The sequence below is a fragment of the Rhamphochromis sp. 'chilingali' genome, assembly GCF_963969265.1.
Source record: "Rhamphochromis sp. 'chilingali' genome assembly, chromosome: 3".
In the NCBI taxonomy this organism is placed as follows: Eukaryota; Metazoa; Chordata; class Actinopteri; order Cichliformes; family Cichlidae; genus Rhamphochromis; species Rhamphochromis sp. 'chilingali'.
In genome coordinates, this window is record NC_137931.1 from 41,768,064 (window position 1) to 41,784,466 (window position 16,403).

Here is a 16,403-nt window from a genome sequence, read left to right on the forward strand (position 1 = left end):
GTATGTGTACGATGGCCCAGTCCCTTACAGTAAACCGCTTTCTCAAACTGTGGGTTAGGTTAAGGAACACCTTGCAGTTTAAGCCTTGTGCTGCTGAGATTACAAATCAGTGATGCATAAAAAACAACAACAACAACAAAAACAAAAACAAGAAGGGCACAAAAATGTTTGAATAAAAAGATGAATCATTCTCACCCAAAAGGAAAGCTGAAATGCAAGAGTACAAAATTATTAAAATGTAAACAGTAAACACCCCCGACCTTCCCACCTCAATCATACACACACTATAAAGTGGAAAGACAATGACTGTTTTACTGTTGACTGAACTTACAATTAAAGGGCCGCGACACAAACTTTTGCTTGCAGCAAGCTATTCTGAAACTGTAGTTGTGGACTGACTCTAAACAAATTGTGCTTAGTGCAAGCAATTAAGATTAGAAAGTTAAGACCACAGTCAGGTTAAAAATAGAAGACGATAGTGCTGCAGTAAGCACTCTAACTTCTGAACTACCCTGTTTCTACCTCAGCACCTCCTACACAAGCGCACCTCATGGCTTCCTGTTCAACACCACAGTTTTCCATTGTGGTAGACTCAGGGCTGTCAAGCTTCACTGACAGCTTCAGTCAGGTGAGAAGCTGCAAAATGGGCATGAGAGATATACTTTTTTAAAAAGTGCACATAAGATCTGCATTTGTGCTTCTTTAAAATACATATATATATATATATATATATATATATATATACATATAAATCTTCTTTGTTGTTACATGTAATTTTACTGATTTTGTACAATGGAATTTTCATATCAATCAATATGCCTAGAAGGAAATTAATTAGGACGAGTAAATCAACAATAAGGTTAGCCTGTGTGCATGCGTGCGTGCATGCATGTGTGTGTGTGTGTGGGCGAGAATGTGTGTTCTTCAGATATACAAAATTATAATCGCTTTTGCTATTTTTGCAATGTCATTTATAAAATTCATTGAAATGACAGAAGAGGGCACTCTCAGTAAACCTAATAAATGCCAGCGAGGACCAATACCTTCTGTGAGAGCTTCATTGACTGCAGCCTGTGAGTGCTGTGTCTTGTACTTGACTCTCTGTTTGATGTTGATTGCTATTCCGGAGCTGCAGCTTTGCAGAGGCTTTGGTGTTTCAGTGCCTCAGTGGTCAAATGCAACTGTGATGTTGAGTTTTTTGTATTTGATGATTATATAGCTATGATCATTTTAGATTTTTTTAAGTTTTTGTTTCTTTTCATTATTTTGCTTCATATTACAATGCATATTTGAATTCCAGCACAGATATGCCACAGCTAACAATTCTATCAAATGAAGTAAATCTATAAGTAGTTGTATTTTATTCCTTTTTCTTAACCTCAGAGCTACAGGGAGTACATAAATGTAGTAGCATGCTCTTGAACTGATAGATAATGAACTGAAGATAAGGATGCAAAAAGCTGCTTGTGTATCTTTAAGAGGCAAGATCACATTGTTATTCTGGGTTTGTCCACAAGCCGACTGTGGAGGTGGACAGATAGTGGTTCTGAGGGTGGTGTGCGGAGGAGGAAGAGGGTGTGGGAGGGGCGAGTGTAGGAGTCTCCTAATATGAGTCTCCAGGGGCCAGTATGGATTAGAAAGAGAAGGGGGAAAAGAGAGAGAGAGAAAGAAATAGAGAGAGTGAAAGCGACTACAGAGATGTGGATAAGATGTCCTTTAGATGCATCCCATGTTTTACAGCACATCCAAGGAGGCAGAGATTGATCCTGTGTTCCCCTCTCTGCTACAATGGTGTTGCAGGCTGAACACTCAAGGCTAAGCTACCCATTAACGAGCCAATAATTTGTGTCATTATGTGAAGACTGCAGCTGGTGCTACTGATGCACTGCTTCTCACATGTCAATGCTGAAGACTGAAAGGAGTCTTAGCACTGCTCATTATAAAGCCGGCCTCTCATCCCTGCTTCCATCCTTTGTCTTGGAAGCATGCATGGCAAAAAAGGCTTGGCCTGGATAGCTTATTTATTTCCTCCCCAGCTCCCCCTTTTTGAAACACAGCATGCTCAATATAAAATCAATGTATTAAGTGTTCTCAAGTATGCAGAGTGACGTGCTGCCATTCCCACTCTATGCCTTTGGCTGTGATTACAGCTAATTTGAATGATTGAAATGCTTCCATAGTGGAACTGGAGTGAGTGAAGTGAAGGGCTCACACAGATGAAGGGGGAGGAGGCGAGAAAGGCTTGGCTCTACTCCAGGTGGAGGAGGTGAGTCATTCCCCACACAGATAGACAGTCTATCAGTGTGTGTGTGCACGTGTGTGTGCATGTGCCCAAATTGTTGCTGAGAGAGTAAAATAGTGCAGTGAGCAACATTATATCTTAAGAATGAATGCCATTGTAGGCACACAGTGCTTTGTTGTATGTGTTTTTGCAATTTTCTGTTTTGATTAAAATGGATATCTTCGGCTAATCTGTGCATTGCACAGATGAAAAGAGAGAATACCAGTGGTCTTAGGTGGGCTGACTTTACTTTCCAAAGTGGGTGTAAGATTCACAAGGCTCCACATAAGCAACTGTAAACAAGGGTTTCAGTAGTATTTGGCAGATAATATGAGCTTGTGAGCTGTTGAGTATGTTGCGGTACATCCTAGAGTATACCTCCACTTTTTTTTTTAAATGTCTGTTTAGTAAAAAAAGGCCTTGCCATAATTGCAACATATTTCTTAAGCATGCATTGTTCTATAACACAAAAAGTGCCCTTATTTCATGAATTATGCATGCTAAATAAATACATTAATATGTGCAAAACTCTGCATATCACTTGTTGATTTGCTGATGTTGCAGTTGCACAGTGACTCTGCTTTTCAGGCCACCCGATTCCGGCACTAAAGGTGGGCGTCAGATTCATTGGGCTTCAGCATCAAAGTAAACAAAGGTAGTGAGAGGTTTCAGTAACCGGTCCTTGTGTCCCTCGTGTCAGATCGTAATCTTTTATCTTACAAAGCTAGCGTACTTAGTTTGAAAGTTATTTTTGGGAAAGTGGCAAATTATTTAGGTCTTTACCGCAAAAAGACACAGAAAGGAAAACACCCACCTACAGCGATTGTCTAGGCACATTCACATGGGTCTTATTGTTCCTGTCTGCTCTTGAGATGTATTCTTTCTTCCTATCAAGTAGTGTAGACACATATCTCACTATATTCAAAGGGTATTTCTGGATGGCTGCAAGCAAGTTGCTGGTTCCTTGTCTTGCATCGAGGGAGGGGTGTACACAAAGAGCCATTCTGTTCTAGACAAAGCAAACAAGCAGGAATACAACTCTACTGCCTTCTTCCACCCCCCCATCTATCTATCTATCTATCTATCTATCTATCTATCTATCTATCTATCTATCTATCTATCTATCTATCTATCTATCTATCTATCTATCTATCTATCTATCTATCTATCTATCTATCTATCTATCTATCTATCTATCTATCTATCTATCTATCTATCTATCTATGTCTGTCTCCACCAACGCCATTGAGAAAGCACAAATAAAAAGTTGTTGTCATGGAAACCTGCCGTGCCTTTCCTCCTCTCCCCTCATCACCCCCTCAGCACACTCAAACTTGGAGACACACTTGCGCGTGCACACACACATACACAACAATCTCATTCTAGAACACTCAAGAGAGGAACAATTTCAAGAGGCAATGCAGAAAAAAGGACTTCTGACTTTTAGACAGGCAGAGTGAGAATACAGACAAACACTAGAAAATACTACAAATTGTTGACAGTGGAAACCACTGATGTACAAGTCAGGTCATAAAGACAGTGCTTTGTTTTGTTCTCTGTAAATGAACTCTGTGTATACCTGCTTGTTTAGCATAGATGTAGGAATCTAATTAGAGCATATGACGAGTGGGGAAGTAAAACCAATAAAAAGATGCAAATAATGTTAAAAGTATTAATACCTAGAGATTAACTTGTTTTAAGTTAATCTACTCACCTGGTTACTTGCCAGTGATCATATTTGTACAAGAGGGTGGAGTTCTAATTTATGAATGAACTCTGTATAGTTTGGATACAAGGCTCCATCCATAATAAGAACAGGAGTAGCCCTCCTCAGTGAGCCACCAAGTAAAGGGCAGTCTTCAGATGGAGCAGCAGCTGGTCCGCTGCTGCCGCCACTGTTGTTACTGATGTTGATTTTGTCCCTGTGGTGGCAACGTGGTCCTTAGAAAACCAGCTTCCTTTGCTGTCTTCTACGAAATCACAGAAATGCACATTTACGCTCACATGCAGACAAACACTAACACAGGTTGCCGTGGGTGTGTCCCCAGCTGCTCCTAGAACTGACGCACTTCCACTACGCCCCCCTACATCCTCCCAGTGGAAGGCACATGTCCCGCAGGCCTCCTTTCATTCAAGGTGAGACACAGATGAGGTGACAAGTTGCTACCATGACAACGCCTAGTTGGGTAAAGCCATGCAGCATGAGCCTACATGTTGGCTGATAATGAAATGGCCCCTCCTTTTTTCTCCTCTCCTTTCTTTACTGGAACAGAAGAAAGACAGAATAGCTATGATGGTGTTATGTTTATCATGTTGTTGTTGTTGTTGCGGTGTTATCAGCCTCTGTTGATTGGTAATGTGGGTGTGTTGGATTTGTAGATTCTGGTCAGGTGTCTAGCTCTCCTCAATCAATATCTAATCAATTCACTGGATGTAATTGCCGAGGTGCTGATTGCTTCTCTAAGCTCTTTCACCTGAAATGCATTTTCTTTTTTCTTTGGCTATTTTGTGGGGGGGTTTGTGCTCGATTCATTGTTGCTTTCAAGATCAGACACAGTGTAATTTCGGTGTTAGCTTGCCAAGAATTGATGAGCCTGTACTTCCCATCTCGGTCCTGATGTGATGCATTGAGCATGATTGGCATGTTGGGAGAGAAAATAAACCAAAAGAAAACAGAAGAACAAAGTGTTTGTCAAATTAGTCTATCATCCCCCCCAACAGCTAATGCATTTGATATGATAATTATGTTTGTTTATTTTCCAGCTACTTGTTACGCTAATTAGACTTAAACAAGCTTATTAGGCAGAGGTCTGCATGGGAGTTCGACTTTGTTGTCATGTTTATGGTGTAGGAAGTTTTGTTAATTTTTTTTGTTCCAATTTAATCACCAATTATAAACAATAAATTACTCTGGATGATCTATAGTAAGTGTTTAAACATGATACGAGTAATTCAATTTGACTTTAAGCAGGTGAAACACTAGAGCCTTTTACCATTAGGACAGCAAATTAAAACCAAAATTAATATTTTATCTGCATTATCATTGTGTCTTATAAAAAACCTTCACTCCACCTCATCCTGCTTCAAATATTGCATTCAGATGGACTGCACCACAACAGCACGTAGATAAGAAGCTACATTGCAGGTGACATTTAAAAAGAGTCACTACCTCACTAACCCCCTCATCTGCCTGTCCATTGTCAGCGTCCTCGGTGGCCTATAATGAGAATTTGTACGCCCAGGCCATTATAAATAGCCCATGTCCTAAATAAATGCAACACTTCTCTTTGGGTGCTATTTGGGCTCCATGATTCACGGTGATTCATGGCAGTGTGTGTCCTCTGTGTTCTCACACATGAGCTGGATGACCAGGGGGAGGAGATAAGGACTGCGACGGGAACATGGATCATGGGCACATGTGTGTAGTATTTGTGTGCTTGTTTGTGTAGGCTGTGCCACATGTACAAGTGGTAAATTGAACAAAGAGAGAAAGAGATGTGGAAACTGAAAGTGCACCGCTGAAGTGCCAAATTTTTCAGCCCACTTTTGAGCCCACTTTCAAAAATAACAGACCTACTTGAAGGAGGGAGGAAAAAATAGCAAACAGAAATGACCAATCATTTCTTTCACTGCAGTATTGAATGGCAATGATACCAGATACCATGTAGTGTGTGTAACTGTAAGTTTGTGTTAGAAATGTGTGTGGCGGGGGGGGGGGCAAGTGTAGCTACTTAAAGAATAGAGAGCCTTGTTATCACGCAGCTGGTATTTTCCTACTGTGCATGCAAACTGTACATTACCTCCTTCATGGCTGTGATAGGCATAGTGATTGAGTTATGGACACCTATTTAATTGCACCCTGCTGTCTGTTGTGTATGCACCAGCAAGGTAAGAAGAGCAGACATGAACTAATAGACTGATACGAGAGCCAGCCGAGAGGGCACATTCTGTTCTCTACACTTTGCAACCTGATATATTGCCTGCTTGTTTAGCTTCTAATTATTTACTCTGATATCACTTGGCATCTGCTGCTGGGACTGTATGCGTGTTTGTTTTTGTGCATGCATGTGTGTGTCCATGTGCGATTGTGATTTCTAGAGCACAATATCTCCCAGTAGCCATGTGGGTGTGTGGTGGGTAGCTTAGAGTTACATTAATAGCCAAAGGGCAGGCAGGCAAGCAGGGAGGGAGGACATAGACAGGAAGGGGAAATACAGTTTGCTGGTCGCCCACCACTTCCTGTGTCTCTCCTACGTTCACAGCCCACGGACCAGAGCTGCTTCTAAAACCAGTTTGTTTGCTTGCACTGCAACAGAGATAAGAGTGAACAAAAGGTAAACACTGTGACAAATGGGTGAGGAATGCTATCAAAAAATACTGTGATGGGTTTGTCGCTATAGCAAAGTTATGCAATTTACTGGAGATGACTTACCAGCAATGCCCTACCCTTTCACTTTGGACTTGCCAAGTGTGTTCTAAGTGAGGCAGTCAAGCATTGCAGTAACAAATGTAACAAAGATAAAAAAGATAGCAAATATTTTTTAATTAGTTTGTCAGCTTAATATAATTACTTCAGGCATGTGTGTCTTTTAATGAAATATCCAACAAAATCCTGTTCTTGTTAGAGAAAGTGGAGTCAAAGATGACACTACTTCGATCTCATAACAGTTGTAACAGTTGCAGTATTAAGACATATCCAGTAGAGGTCCTTCTCTCATTAACTGTTGGCAATTTTTTGTCTTGAAGTGGAGAACAGCAGCAAAAAGAGGTAAAGGTGAACTGCAGAAGTTTCAGAATTATAGCTATATGTAAAAGACACTCAGGTGATGATGTACTACAAGCACCGCTAGTTTCTGAACATTGTACCTTTGTAACTAAGAGATAATAACCTCAGTTTCTTTAATATGAATCTGGGGCATTTTAAGGCCTGTCAATATGTGCCACACCACTGTGCATTTACCTCCACTGCTGATAATATGCAGAGGCAGACAGATGCTGTTGAGTTGTGGTGATGCAGGGCGGGAGATTGAACCAGTGGATAAGAAGCCCCTGATTTGCACTCGTGCTGTGCGCTAGTAAGAGGCAAACCCCCTGCCCTTCTGGGATCCCACATCCCCATTGAACTTTCCACCCACTCACCAAGGAATGTGGAGAGAGGAAGAGAGGCGGGTGGGGGTGTAGGAGGCAGAAATGGGGGATATAGAGGAAGCAGAAGGACAAGGAGAAGAAAAAATTGAAATGGCAACAAAAGACCGAGCAAAGCAAAGTTTGAAATACAGTACTAAGAAATGGCCCCTATGATAATACTCAAAGACCTTTCACCAGACAGTTAGAGAACAGGGACAGGAGTGCAACTACAAAGCGAGCGATGACACATTGTGCGTATCCATGTAGGAGTGGAGGCTATTTGAGGGAATGCATGGCTGAAAATGTATGTTCACTTTATCTTCTTCTGGTCAGGTATGCTTCGACATGCATAAGATCATAATAAGATTACAATGACAAATACGTATGGATTTGCACACACAGAATCTGCAAGCATATGCGCTAAAGTGCACACATACAGATAGAGTTTGATCCCCACAATGCAATGCACATGCATACTTCAGTATCTGTGCATCTGTATGTGTGTAGCTGTGTGTATAGCTTTTGCTATTGTCCCATCCGTAAAAGCTTGTTTGTGCCACATGCCCTTAGGTGCTTGTTTCATTTTGTTTTTGACACCCAGTGTTGTCAACAAGTTGATAATGCCTCTCTCCATCACTATTCTCTCTTTCTGCAGACTTTCTCAGAGGACCTAAGCTCTGATGAAAGCAGGTGCCTTGGTACGCTTCTCATTGAATTAGGAATTCCACCGCGTAAAGTGGCAGCATTGTTGATGAAAGGTTAGAGCTGTTTCAAATTCTCCCCCCTAAATGAAAAGGCCCTCTCTCCAGCGGTTGTACAAAAAGAGGGATGACATTTTGGTTGCATCAGCTGTATATCTAAAGTGTCTGCAGCAAAATGCCAAAACGATCAAAGCCAAATAGGGAGGATAATACACACAGAGAGCACCTAGGCACTTTTTGTTAGGTTATCTACCCACAAACCTTAGTCAGACCTCATAAAAAGTCATTACACCCTCAGTGATAATTCTATGAATACCACCCATTTAATGATAAACATTTACATGGTGACAGTGAAAAGAAATGATCAGGTCTTTGCATTAGGGATTCGATTCGGTGGTTGAATTAGTGTCTGTTCAAGGGCAGAATGGAGGATTGGAAACTCAGGGGGTGGAACATGAAGAGATTTCATAAGAGGAGGCAGGTGGTGGTGACACAAGACATTAAAGCTTTCTCTCTCCCTCAGGATCAGTCTCTGCATCTTGCTCTTCCTGCCTTTTCTTCTTGTGCCTACCTTCAAACACACCTTTTGTGACATATTGTGTCCACTCACATCTACCTCACTTTGAGGTGTAGGCTGGAGGATTGAGAAGGAAAATGTTGCAATTTCAAAGATGAGAACGTAAGAGGCTGGATCCTTGACCTTTTTTGTCACTGCCCTCGTTCCATTCGCTCATGTACACATCACTACCGTTCTGTATTGTTTGTTGTTTAAAGAACAGACATGCTATCTGCTTACCTCACCAACCTTCCACTTTGCTGGTGATGCCGGCTTTCTGTGTCTTACAGTGACTCACTAGAGATCAGAGCACTTCATGTTTGCTCCTCTTCTAAGCCAGTGACACCCCACAAAAGGGAGACATCATGCTTGAGATTCAGTCATATATAAGGATTATCAAAGGAACATGATGTCGGAAGGTAAACTTAAACTCTGTGTCTGCCCAACAGGCAGACAGAGCTGCAAGGCAGCGCAAACAGAATGGATGTATTTGCTTTTCATGTGAAAATCAATGGGCCCAGACAGATGGTGGCTTGTTTCCTCACTATTTACTCCCCGGCTTCATGACAAATGTCCTTGTTGCCCCTCCTGGGCTGACGGTGCACAGGTAAGCAGAAATCATCCCTCCCCTGCTCATTCTAAACGTATGACAGATGTCTCAGCTTTCACAATCTTTATTTCTTTCTTTTGTAGTAATTTTTGTTTCTCACATGAACACACACACAAGGCTTTTATTCATACAGTACAGTGGGTGACTCATAAAACTGAAGAGGAGACAGACAGCATCTATGGTCCATTACCACCAAAGATAGAGAGTGACAAATACGTTGATGAGTACTTCATGCCAGCCATGCCTGAAGTGTCTGAACTCTGAGGGAAGGTTAACTTGGCCCGGCTTATTTAAAAGGCTGATGTGTTAGGAAGAACAGCTAAACGAAAAAGGACTTGTCATTCTTTTCTGAACCTCACAGAGGATACCGCCAGTATGACTCAGAGATATTACAACAGACTGGCTGTGTGCCAAAGTAAGAGCCATAACGTTCATTCAAAGCTGAAAAGTAATGTTTTTTAGATCAGAACGCCCACTCTGAAGCCATTTTCCCTGGACACAGATTTACACAAATTGCTTTTACTGGAATCTGCCCCAGTTGAGACTGTATGTGAATATTTTTCCTTGTCTCAATCAGTACAAACTTCAGCACTAGAGGCAGGAATGATCCTCACTGGAATCAGACTGAGGTCTGCACTGCTGAATCTGTGGGTTTTAACAGAGCCTCGTATGGAATCAGACTTTCCTTCTGCTGCTCAGAGAGATATTTTTAGTCAGACAGTGGCACTTCCACTCAAGTAAAAGACGGCACAGAAGGTAACTTTGTCTGATTTCGCATTCACAGACAGACTGCTGGTCAAACAAAACTTATGGCAGGCAGCCTATAACAGGGTATGCTGCTGCTTCCTCTTTCTTTCTCTCCGTTGTGCAATAGAAGTAGGGCTGAGAAACATAGAGGGGGTGGATGGGGGTTGAAAGTCAGCATTCCAGCTGGATCGGAGTGGAGCAGAGGTTGCACGAGTAAAGCGCATGGGTGGAGGTGTGGGTGTTGCGGTGGCGGTAGTGCAGGGGCGTAGCAGAGTAAAGAGCAAACAGCAGTTCCTGATTCCACAGCCCTGAGCTCACCACCTTTGAGCTTGCTGCCAGCCACTCCTTTTCTCCTTCACACCATCCTTCTCCTCCCACTCCTCTCTTTGCTATATCTCTGAATCTGAGGTGTTAACTCCTTGTTGGGCAGTCTCAGAGTCATTGGCATATATGTCAGTTTTCAGGGAAGCCTAGGAAAGAGGCGGGTGTGCACTTAGGGACCTTTACTGGAAGCAAAGGCGTGTTTTCCAGTAAGGTTAAAATGATTCACTCTGCCAATGTTTTTAACCACTGGCAACACCTTGTTATCTTTATGGTAATTAACAGTGACCTAGCAAGGTAGATATGTCAGCATAATCTCTCTCTCTCTCTCTCTCTCTCTCTCTCTCTCTCTCTCTCTCCTCTCTCTCTCTCTCTCTCTCTCTCTCTCTCTCTCTCTCTCACACACACACACACACACACACACACACACACACACATATAGACTGATATAACACAAGATCAATCAGTGAAGCAAGAAGCAAAACAAGAAAAAACAGGGCAGACTGAGGAGGAGCTCCGGATTGGTCATGCATGTGTTTCACCCATAAACACTGGGTTTAGTCAAGCTACGCTAAATCATGAACGTTGGCTATATTAGCTTTATAAATAATACCAGATTAGTGATAAAGCCAACTGTTGCAGTGTTAACCCATTTATCATCTTAGGCTTGTCCACAAAAGACCATTATTTCAGTGGATAATAAGATGCATTAAGCCAGACTGACAGGTGAATACAAGAATACCACAGGACACGAAATAGTGACACACATACTGTACAGTATGTCATGAAGGAGAATTAACATCCTAATATGGAAGGGTTTAGGAGAGGCAGTGGTGGTTGGGAGCATCTTGCACAACACAGTACCTGGAATGGACTGAGTAGGGCTTGGCAAATAAACAAGAACCCTGTGTACTGTCTTAACATAATGCACAGAAATGGTCATGTCTGCGGAGCATTACACAACCCAAGAAGCAGGCAGTGACATTTGAATGAGCCGACTGTCATTTGGTGACGTCTACAGGGCGGAAAAAGATGACCTTATGATAGATAAACTGTTGTTGTCTTTGTCTTGTTCTACCCCACCCATGCAACCTTGTTCTACCGCTTACTCCATTTAATGAAATAAACACAGCGCATGTGGTTGCATATTGTCCTCTGGCTGCTGGAGCTATAAAAAGATGCACTTGGCTGCATTTATTTATCAATGAATCTGGGCTGTGCCTACCCTGCTTTCACGCTGCAGGATCAGGTGGTATATGATTAAAGGCACTATTAGAGTTTGGCAGCTGTTGACTTTACTCTGTAACCTCTCCTGGCAAAATGCACTCTAATGTGTTTGAGTTCCATTTGAACTTCAAGCTATCCCACTGTCCCATTCATGTTAATGAAAAATGTCCACCTTTAGAGAGCACACTACAATGTACAAGTGTAATTAGTGTGAAAAGAGTGATGTGATAATAGAATTTTCAGATATAAAACAAGGCATTGCTTTGTATTTTTTTTCTCACTGTGGTATTTACTCGTACTTTCGCTTATTTTGTCTGGAAACTGAGACAAGAGGGTTAATGAACTGGGGTTTGTGCGCATCTGTGTGCTTCTGTGCCGATGGGTTTGCGGTACTGTGGTCCACACACAGAATAGGGGATGTCAATGTAAACACGGCCAGTCAGCGCAAAGGAATGTGTGAGGGAGGGGTACGGAAAGGAATGAAGGGGGAGGTAAACCGAATAGAGAGTGAGAGAGTGGTTAAAGTGGACATTTTGGTGTAAAAGTAGAAGATGAGAAGGAAATAAAAGTTGATGTGAGAAGTTGAGAAATGTGTGGGAGAAATAGATGCTCTTGAGTGGTTGGGGAAATAAAAAGTGATGAAGAAAAAGGACCAGAGGAGAAAAACATAAAGACTGAAGGAAAACGGGGTGAAGACAGGAGAAATGTCTTTAGAGTTGAAGACACAAAGAAAGGAGAGAGAAAGGGATAGAAGTGGGATGAGGAAACCCAGGAGTGGGATGGAGAAGCAGGGGGTATCTCACTGTGGAGGTTAAGAGATGGAAAGGGGGAGGAAGTGGAGTGGTGAGATAGCAGAGTGAGAGAAGTTGGTAGAGGGCAGAGGTGAAGGCAGAGCATTCATTCATTCATGGGATAGCGTGACAAAGGAAAAGCCAAAAGAAACTTCAAAGGCCTTGGGAGGCCTTGATAGAGAGACAGGTTAGAGTTCTATAATCCAAAGAGAGCTTAAGGGCCAGCTACTCCAGCTCCTGGGGCTGCTGAAACTCATTTAGCCAGTGGGCCCCAGAGGCACCAAAGAGGGGCCAGGTCGTAACCAGAGGAGCTGTGAGTGACGAAGTGCAGAGGACTGAAGGCAGAACAAAAAAAACAAAGGCTGGAACACGTACAAAACAGGAAGGTATACTTAAACTGCCTTAATTTACCTGCAGAGCTACAGGTTTGGCACAAACACTACTTACAAAAGAAAATTTGTAAGATCATAAATACTAATATGACTTCTCAGTGCATCATATGCTATAGTTGGCTACTGTACAAAATTTTAAATGGTCCAAACAGATGGGTCTCCATCCTGAATCGAAGTGACACGATGGAGGTAGAAGGAGGGGAATGTCGGATGTCAGATCATCCAGTAACATGCTGTTCACATTCAGGAAAAGTTGAGGTTTTTTGTTTAAGCAATTATGTTTTACAATCACCCACATTGAATTCCTTCTTTGCTGACACATATGGAATTACTGTACTGGCTCTGAACCACCCAGAATGACAGAAAACCGTAAAATATGGGTTGGCTGTGCAAAAGGAGACACTCTTGTGACGAAGCTTCAGTGCCTGGTGCTAGCCTCTGAAGGGACTGAGTGTCAGCTGCAGAGTCGGAAAGTTGTCAAGACCAATGAGAGCATCAACCACAGCCTACATATTAACTGCATAAAAAAGCATTTGACATCTGGCAAGAAATCTATGAGCACTGAAATTTTCATGGGTGTGATGAATACATACATATATTCCTTTTATGTATTTAATGATGTGCGTGTTGTATGCCCGTACACTCATGTGTAAGTGTTTGTGTGTGCCTGTGCACGTATGTGTCTTTATGACGGAAAGCCGGGATGAATGAGTCATCCTGCATTAATCATACAGAAAAGCTTGGATCTCATTCACGTCTTTGCCAAACTGCCCATATGAAACTGACCACAGACCATGCGAATGTGAAGAGGCTTGAGATTGGGCACACTGTGTTCAGATAATAAAACCAAGACGAATGCCAACGTAATTGGTTGACTCAGACACAGTCATCGGAAAAACAGCCGCACGGGGTATCTTAAAGAAGAGAAAAGATACTGTCAACAATGTAGGCAGCAAAGAGGCTGTGGGTGTCTGAAGTTTTGTTGGAAAAAAAAAAGAACACAGGAAGTACAATCAACAGCTGCAGGTAAGTGCTTAGGGCCATGCGAGATTGTAGGTGTGCCTATAATAGCAAAGGACTGTTTATGTGAGCTTCTGCTGTGAATGAGTGTGCACATGTGGGCTGCCTGCCCCTTCTGCTCTGTGTGGGCTCTGGGCGTTGGCTTGATTAATGTCTTTGAGCCAAGAACTTCTAAATGCTTTTAAGTGTGACAACAATAAGCAAATGCTCACATAGAAATAAAAAAAAATGAAACTAAAATGATCAAGTAAGGGCCCAAAAACTGGCTGGTAAGCCACTGGCAACCTACAGTTACTAGGACAAAATGTGTATTTCCCAGCCAGTTAGTTGCTGGATTTTGCTGGCTGTTGCTCGGTGAAATCTGCTCCAAAGAGTGTGGTGCACCAAATATGATCTTCAGATAGCTTTGGTTGCTAGCAGATTGGCATGGTCACCTGTTGTTTGCTCCAAAGACACTAACTTGTCTAAAAAGCACTTCAATGAAACTTGAAAAAGTGTGATGGAGACCAGAAACAGAGAGCAATGCCATCACAGTAAAGGATGTGCATTGTTGCATCAATCAATGCATTTCAAAAGGAACTCTTTGCTTTGAAGGCATATGGTCTCTGTTTCCAATTTACATTGCACTTTTCAGTTTCACCACCACTTGGCCAACAGTTTGTTAGTGTTTGCATATTAGCGTGTTTTCACACCTATATTTAATTTACTCTTCTCTGAATCTGCTAATGACATTTTAAATTTGTATTTTTTTCACAGTGATTTGATTTGGTTATAGAGGACATTCCAAGTGAACTCCAAGCAAACCAAAATGCGTCACTACAAAATGCTTATGAGCCAAATGTGTCTGAGGTGGAAGCAACAAAAGAAAATACAGGAAGAAGGTTTTGTTTGTAGACTACTGGAAAACATGGAGTATTTACATTCATTTCATGACTAATTGCTAGTCTTTAAAGACCTTTAGCACATCTATAGTAACCTGTTGCATCCCACAATGTAAAGCATATGTGACTGTGGGAAGTTTTTAGGTCAGACTTACAACGTACACTTGGTAGTTGGTTGGGATCACGTCCAGACTGCAAATAACTGCTCTGTAGTTCATGTGGAACTGCACCAAGATCACTTCCTCCAATTGGTGCAATTGTTTTGGTCTAAGTCAAAACAGACAACCTGCTAGCGACTGCTAGCAAACAGCCACCAGTCACAGACAGACAAACCATTCGCACTCACAGTCACATTTGATTTTAGAGTTTTCGATTTGTCATTTAGAATCACTAATCATCAACTAACTGTGTGTCTTTAGAATGTGGGAGGAAGCCAGAGTACCTCGAGAGAACCCACAGAGACAGAAAGGTGGATTCAAACCCAGGACCTTTTTGCTGTGAAGTAACAGTGCTAACCATATAGCAACATACTGTCCACATAAAGCTCAGTCCTATCACTAAATTAATTATAACACTGCCACACCAAATAAAAAAACACCACTTACTAGCTGTGATCTGACTAGACTATTACCAGTGCTGTTACAGCATTAGTACAATGAAACTTTACATTCACTTTGTATTAGGGAGATGCTAGGTTTTGACTAATGTCCAGATGACCTGCATATGACTTCCATTTCCATTCTCTTGTACATCCGTTACAGATGTCTAAAAAAAGATCCGAACTTCTTTTCATCATGCAAAGTGAATCAAAGGGCATGAAAAAGTGCCATAAACTGTCCTATGTGTACATGACAAATCCTGTATCTTTACAGATGATATCAATGAGGAAAACGAGAAAAGGACTTCTGTGATGAGAAACAATGTTTCCATGCAATTCTCTCCTCCATGCACCTTGGAGGTAGGTGAAGTTGTGCCAAAAATATGAACTTCATTCGCAGCTTATTGAAAGTATAAAATCCAAGGCCATTATGTACCAAACCTCACACTGTTAACAACTGCCACAGTAAATGGCTTCCCATGGAGCTACACATGTTTGATAGAATTTCATGTCATGAACAATAATGAATATTTCCTATCATGATACAATTTCTGAATTTTCAGCTTGATCTGAACATACTGTTGATTGAAGCTTAAGGCATATAAATCATTGTTGAATGTCCCTATTAATATGAAAAAGATTATGAGACAAAACATGTAAATATGATCATTCTGATCATTTGCCTCTAGTGTCAAATTTGATGCAACGCCCTAGCAAAAAGAAGTTATACCTGCAATTGGACCATTTATTCCTGCAATGAAGCAACACTGAAGACTTCTTTTATTTGGTGATATTAGTTTGAAATAGTAAATAAGTTAGTCAACCTCTGTTAGGCTAACAGATTCAAATTTGTGAAAGCACCCTGTTTTTCACAGGTACTCTGCCATGAAAAGGACTGCATGAAGGCTACATGAATGATTCGTCCTTATGAAAGTAACACCATAATTTGATCAGATTAAACCAACCAATTGCCCAGCTGATCTGGACACTACAGTACACATTTCATATATCAGTTTTTACTATGAATCTCTGCTATGCATGGTTTTTTTTAACAAAATACTGTTTGCTATAATTTTCTCACAATGAAAATTGGAGATTTAAGGGAATGCACTAAGGCTTCCCAGGGTTCATTTAATTAAGTCAATAATCTT